General features: G+C 35.2%; 1 long non-coding RNA gene across 3 annotated transcripts; it reads left to right on the top strand.

Annotated features, from left to right (window-relative positions):
* The first annotated feature begins 5928 nt into the window (after nt 1-5928).
* LOC113039311 (uncharacterized) lies at nt 5929-9824 on the top strand. Of its 3 annotated transcripts, none has more exons than XR_003274946.1 (4): nt 5929-6048; nt 6691-6852; nt 7001-7086; nt 8813-9822. It is a non-coding gene; the product is annotated as an uncharacterized LOC113039311 (long non-coding RNA). The 3 variants fall into 3 exon arrangements; XR_003274947.1 differs by having other exon boundaries at nt 6005-6048; nt 6723-6852; XR_003274945.1 differs by lacking the exon at nt 5929-6048 and having other exon boundaries at nt 6604-6852; nt 8813-9824.
* The last annotated feature ends 747 nt before the right edge of the window (nt 9825-10571 follow it).

The raw sequence follows: 10571 nt of genomic DNA, 5'->3' as shown, positions 1-10571 counted from the left end.
TTTAATGTCTAAACTCGGTCGCCTTCCAACGATCTATTTCCCTCACTGCCCTTGGTTTGCGCGCAAATTCCATAGGTACATTTTTTTTGGCACCAACCAACCTTTCTGTCAGCAAAGTGGCTTGAAATCCTGACAGCCTGCAAGTTAGAGGACCCAGTCGAAGCCACAAGTGGAGAAGCCGCCTCATGACACCAAGGCACACAAGGTGCATGTAATCAAGGGGGAATCCAGAGACCATATCCAAGGATGTTTCTTCTAGTGGTGAGATGCCATGGTGGTGATCTGGATCAGTCTTATTTCTGAAGTTGTCATCATTTCTAAGAGGCATATCATTTCTAGGGAATGTCATCCTGTTCTCCAGGTGCACACCATCCTGAATGCACTTTTCGCATCCATGGTAGCCTGCATGGCCCTTCACTTTTTTCAGAAAAGCACGTGCAGGTGCGTCGCAAATCATTGAGGTAAGCTGTAAAGTTAACTTGAGTCCTTCAAATTCAAAACCATGACTTAAGTATTTTATTTCACAGATGAAGTCTTCAAGATACTCATCCAGTGAGCTTGGTTTACTATCACCACAAAACAAACCTATTGTCACAGGTTCCTCCTGCACCAAATGTTGCACAGTTACAAGAATGGGCCAGAATTGAGTTGATGAACTCTTGTAGAGAGGCAGACCATCGATGCTCACCTGGAGCTTCAAATTGCTCACATTCCGCAAAATGTCCATGTTGTTGTAGAGTACACCTGAAATGGATTCCAGTAGACCAAAATGATAGTACTGGCCACCAGCCTTGTTTTGGACTTCAGTTCTATTTGAACGCGCTGTTCCTAATAGTGTCCTGGCATCTTTTGGCAGATTCAGATCATGCTTGCGGAGGATATTAAGTAATGAATTTAGTGCCACATGTGTTATTTGTTGTTCTGTTGCCCAGGTTGCCAAGTCATCATTAAGGGAATTTGGATGGAGTTCAGAATCTGTGTCTGAGTCTGTGTCAGATTCACTGCTATGTGAAGCACTTGCCATGGTGACACATTCAGGCTCATCAATATGGGACAAACCGTCCATAAAGTCATTGTTGTCATCAGCGATGCTGCTTGTGTCACTGTTCATGCCACCATACTGTTCCATGTTCCATGATGATGGTAGTGATGCTTCCATTGACTGGAGTTGTTTGTCCACCTTAGCCTTGGCTTTTCTTCGCAATGTCCAGTAAGATGGTTTTTTGCAATCCATGGTACTGTGATATTAACACACACAGAAAATGCAGTGCACTAACCTGATAAGCCAAATGCAGTGGTTCTCAACTCAAGTTTTGGAAGACACTTCAATTGCACATTTTGGATGTCTTTTACATGTGGTTTAACTCATCATATAATAGAATCCCCTTAACCCAACAGAGCATGCTAGATGAGACGGACATCCAGAATGTGTAGTGTCATAGGTCCCCAAGATTGGAATTCAGAACCAATGTCTAATATGCGTGACAATGCGTAATGTCTAATAATTCTGTCACAATAAATACACATACCTTGGTTTTGATCAAGTGTGAACTGTGGATAACGTTGTTGAGTGAGTGTGGTTGACTGTAGAGAACTTTCTGTAATTGGGGAAGCAATATAACAGGTAATGTCAGTTTTGTCGTTGTGTTTAAAGTGTTGGATCTAAATGTTTGCCTGGAAATAGCATCCAAAAGCTTAATAAATATGTGTGGTCACTTATTTTATATAGTTTATCCATTTAATTCAACTAGTTGAAATTTTTTGTCTAATTCCAACCAGATGATAATTGTTGGATGAAGGTTGGAACTAAACTCCTAAGAATGGCTAAAATGTCAATGTGAATGTAAAAATATAAATTTCATCTGACCAAAATTTAATGACATGAGTAGGGATATACCGGTATCAGATTTTTATGTTGCGATTTAATTACTAATGCTTTATCACAGTATACGGTATTATCACAATATTGAAATTTAGTATAAAAAAATGGTTATAATGAAGTATAACAGGTTTAATAACTTTTTTCGTAAAAAGAAAAAAAACGGAATATTTAAATAAAAATACAATAAAGCAATACAGAAAAATATATAAAGTTAAGGTTTTACACAGATTAAAGTGCAAAAGAACTATAAAGACCAATAGGTATTCCGGTTACACTTTATTTTACAGTACGTGTACTAACACGTACTTATAGTGTACTTAAATTGTATTTATCTAAGAAAGTTAGTAATTAGTAAAGCTGGTAATACAAGGTAACTACATGGGGTAGGGTTAGGTTTAGGGGTAGGTTCAGGATTAGTACCTAGTTATTGTAATTACTATAATAAGTACATAGTATGTACATGAGGAACAGGACTGTAAAATAAAGTGCTACTGGTATTACTTTACAATAAGACCTCATTAGTTAACCTTAGTTACTGCATTAACATTCACAATAAGCAATAGCTACATTTGCTACAGAAGTTAATAATCTTTGTTAAAAAAGTACAAGTCTTAGTTCATGTTAGCTCATTAAATGACACAGTTGCAACTTTAGATTTTAACACTGTGTTATTAAGTATTGGAATACCTAAGATCAATGAATGTTCAGAAGACATTTTCATTGGCAGTTTGTTACCTAATGAAGCCCTAATGTAAAGTGTAAACAAACAACAAAGAATCAAAACACTTTGAAACAATATCCAGGGCATGTTGCAGTCCAGATTAAAATGTAAAAAAAAACGTTTTAAAATTAATGGCCTATTAAGTCTAAATATTTAAGTATTTGGTGCTGTGTTGAGCACCACAGCGAATACACAAATATAGTTATTGAAATCTACTTAAATACGTTTTTTGAAAGTAGTGCAGCTGCTTTATTTTGGGGGTTTCCAGGGTAAGGGCTGCATTTTCTGCAGTTTAGCGCCATCTGCTGTCAGCATGAATGTGCTTTCATTCGAGTGTTCCTCATGTGCTTCTCATGTGTGCTTGTTTACATCAGAGCACACACATACAGTGGTGTTGTGCATTTTGACCAGTTGATGGGAAAAGTATTCTTAAAATGCATCCCAAATTCTGAATAATTTGTAATATAATTATTCACAGTATTTAGAAGTGCCCATGATAACAATATTGTGCATATTAATTACCGTGATATATTGCATTACCGAATACTGGCACATGTCTAGTCATGAGACAGTGAGTGTCATCCGAACAAATTTTTAAAGATATTTTTTAAGATTGACCCAGAATAATAGTAAATAATCTTTTATAGTTATGTATATACAAAATTGTTTCTGCTACCAAGATATGATGGTTTAAGTGGTGGAGTTTGAATCCAGTGGTGCTTTGTTCATTTGTTTTTCTTTAATCATCCAAAGGACTTATAACAATAAATAGAAACAGGATAAAAACTACTTTAAAACAATTAACAAATATTTGTAAAAAAAAAAATTCTAGCCATAATATAATTGTTTTATTGACTAAAAAAATAAAGGAGGGGCCGTTTCTGTCCATGAATGTTCTTTCTCCATCTTTTGCCTAAATTGACTCTAAAAAGAAGATTATGGGAAAAGCAGATCTCCTTAATATTCATTAACTCATTAGCATACCTCTTCTTAGTTAAAATATTATTTAGAATACCAGTAATTCTATTTTCACTAGTTGCATGGGCAATTCCTGATATCAACTTCAATGCAACTGTAATGTTCCCAGGTCCAGAAACGTAGTAAGGACATCAATAAAACAGACCATGTGACATCAGTGGCTCAACTTCAGTTTTATGAAGGTACGAGAATACTTTTTGAGCACAAAGATAACAGAAATAACAATTTATTTCAACTGCTATTCTTCCCGAGTTACGTCTTCTGCCATTTTGGAGAGTTTCATCGAAAAATCTTAATTTGTGTTTCGAAAATAGAAATGACATGGAGGTTGAGTAATTAATTAATGACAGATTTAAAATTTTTGGGTGAACTATCCCTTTAAAAATGTGAATTCCTGGTATCAAAAATCAATTGTTATGATGAAACTGGCAAATCAGAGATCAGAGACTAGCAGGATGCTAGTATTTATGTATGTAAGAATCTCTTTAATGTCTTCATTAAGACATTACTAACATGCTGCATGATGTTGTAATTGATCTAAACCCAAATACTGAGTGGTCATTTAAAATATATACTTACAAAGTCAAAGATGTTCTCAAGATGTGGCTCTTAAAAGAGCCGTTGTGGTGTATGTAGCTGCTGTAGACAAAAAAGAAGAACGCATACGAGTGAGATATGTCTGTACACATTAAAATGTTTTCACTTTCATCAGTGGTTATTGATTAATTAGGATGTTATGATGAATCTGGCAAATCAGATGCACGATGCTAGTTTTGTTTCCATTTCATTCATACATGCATTTAATAATTTTTTTTATTTGTATTCCTTTATGTATTCCTTTAATGTCTTCATTAAGACATTACTAACATGCTGTATGATTTTGTTGTAATTGATCTAAACCCAAATACTGAGTGGTCATTTAAAATATATACTTACAAAGTCAAAGACGTTCTCAAGATGTGGCTCTTAAAAGAGCCGTTGTGGTGTATGTAGCTACTGTAGACAAACAAGAAAAGAGAGAAAAAGAACAACGCATACGAGTGAGATATGTCTGTACACATTATGTTTTCACTTTCATCAGTGATTATTGATTAAACATGTTGTGATAAATCTGGCAAAAAAGAAATGGCGTTGACTCCACTTACAACAATAAGATGGCAATCGACACTGAAAAAGAGAGAGAAGATAATTAATTTCACTGTAGTCTATTAAATCCCGAAGTTTATAGTCTCTGATGGATATGTATAATATTATTTGATAAAGCATGATAAGAAGAATGCAGAGCAATGTTTCTGATGAGACCTTATACAGCCCACTAACAAATAAGCCAAAGTAAAAATGCATTTTGATTCTTGAGAATCACCGATTTCTATAAAGGTGTCAAGGCTTATGAGTTTTATCTCTCTCTCTCTCTCTCTGTCTGTCTCTCTCTCGCTCTCTCTCTAAGTGCACGCGCCAGCGTGTGTTAGAGAAAGGGTTTACGCGCTCGCGGTTAAACCTGACAACGCACTACTTTCCATACAATTGTGAATAATGAAGATATTATTAAGAATAATTGTATGATTGGTCTCTTTTAAAGTAATGTTAACATGACATAACTCTAAAATGAAAGAGCGTCTCTCAAACGGAGCGGATTGGCTCTATCAGCAATGACGTCACACGGATGTAACGGCATTTCGGTTTTCAACGGCGCTGCTGAGCGGCCTGTAACTATATATTAAACGACGGAAAATCGTCTTCGTGAAATGTGATACATTTAACGGAAAAGAAAAATGTCTATAAGTCCAATTTTTACTACAATTTAACTGGTTTCATGAGTGAAAACGTCTGCTATTTATTTTAGTAGTATAACCCTCAGAAAAACGAACTGTTCCCTCAGACGGATTGTTATTATAATTACAATGTATTACTTTCTTTCTTCATAGTTTTAAATGTAATTTACTTTTGTTGTCGGTCCATACTTTTAAAACGTCATTTAACTAAATAGGTTAAGTAAAAAGTAATTTACCTCAGGAAAACGCACTGCTGGGGATGTCACTCAAAGTGGAGTCAGGCTGTGCGCGCGGTGGGGACAGACCCCTGCTTATATAGGCCCGCTGCCCGGTTTCGCGGGCTTGCCACGCGAGTAAGAATTTTAAGTTTTAAGAAAAATAATTATTTTTCATTTTTTTATAATTTTTTTATGTACAATGATATAATGACACACAGCGTTAACTTTGCATTAAACATAATAATAATAATAATAGTGTTTTCCTATTATATTCAAAGCAATGGTGTTACCAAAAATATAAGCCATATAATTTTTTGTTTTGTTTTACTTCTTTCTTTTCCTCCCAGACTGAGAGTTCCTTTTTTATTATTATAAATTCGGCAACCCCATAGGTGGCGATGTACGCCCGCGAGTCGCCAATGAGCCAAGGGATGAAGAAGTCCTCAGGGCAAGATGTGGTAGAGTGATGGTTGAGAGGTAAAGTATGAAAGGTGGAAATGTATAGATTTATGATAGTATGTTTGTCATTGGTGAGATTGTTGAAAGGTTTTTAATAGTGAACTAATTTTAAACAGTTTTAACCGACCATATGTTCATGTGCATGTTCAGTTAGCAACAAACAAATTTGATCCCAAATCAACTGCGATACACGTCACGTTAAACGCATAGCAAAAAAAACAAAAACAAAAAAACAAAGAATATTATTTTATGTTCTATAATTGTTAGAAATGTAAATGTATGCAATACTATAAATCCATAAAATTCCAAACCTTGTGACCTAAAGACATGCATGTGCACATTATGCAGAAAGTTTTTCGCTCAGCCTTGTGCAATATAGAGAATAATCATAATAATAATGATATTTATTGCCTTTTGCTATAAAAGTGACATTTTCTTTAACATTTCTTAATGAAGACATTGAAGGGGTAATTTAAAAATAAAAACTAGCGCCTGCATCTCTGATTGCCAGATTTCTCATAACACGCATAAATATAAACAAAGAGACAAAAAACCTGTGTGTGTGTGTGATAATGTCATATAGTTAGTTCAAAATTGCTTTGATTTATAGGGATTTAATTTAGTGACTTTACCATTTGTTTTAATGATGTTTATTTACAGTGCAATCTATTCTGCTTACCCGACTCATGCAGACTTCTGTCCTGATGTTTGGCTGTAGTCCTTCCATCATCCAGTCTTTTGCAACCGGTCTATTTATGGAGACCACCATGATCTAATCTATACAGATCTAGTTGTCTCTTCTCCCACAAACTCCTCTTTCAGGTATATATTTTTGTTGTTGTTTCAACAATGTTGACTGTATTTTTGTATACCAAAACAACTTGGGGGTGTCAACAAACTTCCATTGAGTACCATTGGACCACTCAAGAAGAATTACCTCATATAACCAAGATTTAATGTTGTAAAGCAGATTTTGAGCGGATCTCCTTCATTCTGCAGCCAGCTCACCAGAACCTCTGGGTGCACCAGCTGTGGATATTACAGGCCAAACTTTGGGTGAGGATCTTTCTCCCACTGTTCACCACCAAACCACTTCCTATATGTAAACAGTTGTTTAGCACACTGTTGTCTATATTTGAATGGGTAATTTTTAGGCTGCAACCAATTATCTTAATTAAATAAATGTTCTAGATTAATTTGATAAAATGCCACATTTTATTTTCTTTATTTTTATTTTCCGCATCTACTTACAGATGTGAGTCTCAATGTTCTCTGCACACAACTGCTTACAATAGTGTTTCGATTGCTGTCTGTGTGAAAAAGTAACTATATGAACAAGTAACTAAAGTCAAGCAGTATTTAAATTGTATTTATTTACAGAGGTATATGAAGTCACACTTGTCTGTGTGTGAATATGTTGTGCAGCACAAATCCATGAATGAATGTTCTTGAAGTGAGTTAAACTTCAACAGATATCCCCTGCTAAGGGAGTAGGGAGCAATGAACACTTTGTAGGGACCATGTCAATGGGAACACAGGTTATGCACAGAGCTCTCTTCTAACGAGCTGATTATCTGAATCAAAAAGAGAGACTAACAAAAATATGTAGAGCTGGTGGGCACGGGGACTGGAACTGAGAACCACTGCTCTAATTAAAGGAAAGTAGTATAGTAAAGTATTATCAAAGATGGCGACATCCATACAATTAAAAGTCTTCTGTTAAATCTGAACCAGCAGCATCTTTTATAACTAGGAGTAGATAGGATTATTTGGGTCACATACAGAGTACAAAACTTGAAAGTAGCGGAGAAAATGCTTCAGTAAAGAAATATTATTTGCAGTTTGCTCTGACAGATGCTTTGACAGATGTGTGTGGACCTGAGTCATGTTTCTCCAGAGCACAACTTACATTTGATGGTAGGGTCCTTGTCTAATTGTGGAAATAATTGAAGAGAATAGGAGTGCAATGATTCTGACTACAATTTACGTTGTACTAAAATATTTATTTTAAATGTAGGTTTAATATTCTATGTTAAATTTATGAGAGCATTAAATGTAAAGGAGTATACATGTAATTACTACAGTTACTACACGTAAAACAATTGCTATGTTAAATTTACTATTTTCAGAATATACGGGCATATTAACGTGAATACATGTTCCCCATAACAGTTAACATTTAATGGGTGTTTTGTTTTTAGGATGTTTTATGCTTTAAAATGGCAAGTAAAGAGTTTTTTTGTTTTACAATGTCATGTTTGTATTTTAACCCTTTTTTTTGGCTAATGTGTAGCACAACTTACATAAATACATTCACTATATTTGTTTTCTTTGACTTCAGTTTTCACATTGTTTGGAGGACAAAATCGGGAAGGATGTAGGGGCCCACAGTTTGGGCACACATACACAGTTCATCTTTGGGTTTGTTGCTCTGTGCTGTTTGATTGTATGGTAGTCAGAACTTTGTTCAGTTTTATTCATTACTGTCAGCTTTCACAGCAATACTGCTCAATGAGCAATTATCTCTATCAAACATGGACCTTAAAGGGATGGTTCACCCAAAAAAATTATTCAAATAAATATTGTGACAATCATGTTCATGAATCTGATTTCAGTGGCACAGCTGTGTAGTATCTAGTACAGAGGTCGTTGACAGTATTGTGTGCATTGTACATGATGTTCACTGCCCAGTATTGTATTATTGTTTACACAGTAAGTTTTCAGTAACATTATTTCCTTATAAAATGCTCTAACATTTTATTCCTCTTCTTTTCTCCACCAGACACCCTAGGACAACATCCTTAGCACAGATCTACCTATAGCCCTCCATCATTCCCACATCCATCTTGCAACAGTTTCATTAACTGCAGTCCATAACCAGTTCACGGTCTACACCTTGTCCATTGCAAATGTTATGGATTATTCTAATAGAGATCTTTCTATTATTTTTTTTGAGACAGTTATTATGTACTCTGTTATGTTGTGAATAAAGTCTGCCCCCCCCCCCCACCTCGATGCTTTCAGCAGTTAATAGATTAAAGTGTGTCCTTAATGTTTTATTATTTAAAGATTGTTTTAAAGTTTATTACAGGCTCAGTTTATTTTTTTTCACTAGAAAATAAAGTGGAGTATTAACTGTCATAATCAAGTATGAGACTTTTGTCAGTATCATTAATTCTATGAGGCAATATGAATCAAATTAACATTTGTATAGGGTTTTCATCCGAAGGCTTCTTCCTCATTCAGTTAAACATCAAGGGTTTTCTATGCTTTTGTCACCTTTTACTTTCTCATTGGAAATTATGAGCATCATTATTTGGAAGAAAATAAGAATATGAAAATGGCTTTGATTTCAATGTATTGAATGGAATCAAAGAACCACACAAACCTTTGACCTTCACACAGATATTGTATAAATTAAAGTGTTACTCAAATTATCAAGCTTGTAATGTTTGTGTTTAATGTGTGTTTATAGTTATGGTTGTATTTGTATTTTATTATAAATGCATGTGTCTAGTTGGACGCGAGCGGAGCGATGCAACGCAATAAGATAATCACTGATATCGCCTACACACACTGGATGCGGGCGAATTGACAAATCCCCGTCAGAAAAAAATATTCATCTTTATATTTCTGGCATAGCTCTTTGCAACAACGGTCGCGTCTGTGTGACATGGTAGTGCTTGCTCCGATCGGCGCTGCGTGGCAGCACGTAATTTGAAATGTTGAAGATTCATCGTATAGACGTCGTATAGAGGTAAAGGAGACGGCTCATTAACAGCTAAAAACATTCGATCGAATGCGATGTCCACCAGATGCCACGATCTTTCATAGACGTCTCCGCGACGTACCTGTGCTATCTGGGCCCCTACTGTTAATGTAAAATATTAAAGAAAAAAATACCATAATACTCGCACTTTATTTTCATAACATTTTGAAATAGGAAATGCATAAAAAAAAAAAGAGAAAACTATTTTAGAAACATATTTTTTATTATTATTCAAATAAAACAAAGTTAAAATTGGTCCAATGAGGAGAGCGAGGAGTGAGCCCCGCCCTATGATCGGAGCTGTGCGCGGGAGTGCGAGAGAGAACGCGCGATGCGAGAGTGAGAAACAGCAGCTGCGACACGGTCCTGAAAAAAAAAGAAGAAAACAAAATTAGAATATATAATTCAGCATTTGTGTTAAGAAAAATAACAGATTTTGAGGGAAGAGATGTGAATTGAACATCATCAGCCGTTTATCACTATTGATGCTGGTGCAAACTGTTACCAGAAGAGAGAGAAACTCGCAGAGGTTGGAGTGTCTGAAACCTTCATATTTAAAAAATAAGATTTCTCTTGGTGAGTAAAATTATTAAATCCTCAATTATAGAGGTTGCTTTGTATAAATGTTCTGTAAATTGGTTTTAACCATCAAATGCTGTTGTATTATGTGCATTATTTTACATAAGATGTATATAGGCTAATCCTCTGTTTAAACGGGAGGAATATCGGGTAAATGCATTAAATAACTAATGTTCAGGTTTAAAAGTTGCTT

This window comes from Carassius auratus, chromosome 22, assembly GCF_003368295.1.
Source record: "Carassius auratus strain Wakin chromosome 22, ASM336829v1, whole genome shotgun sequence".
NCBI lineage: Eukaryota > Metazoa > Chordata > Actinopteri > Cypriniformes > Cyprinidae > Carassius > Carassius auratus.
Note: the sequence above shows the minus strand (reverse complement) of the source record. Positions and strands in the feature narration are given on the sequence as shown.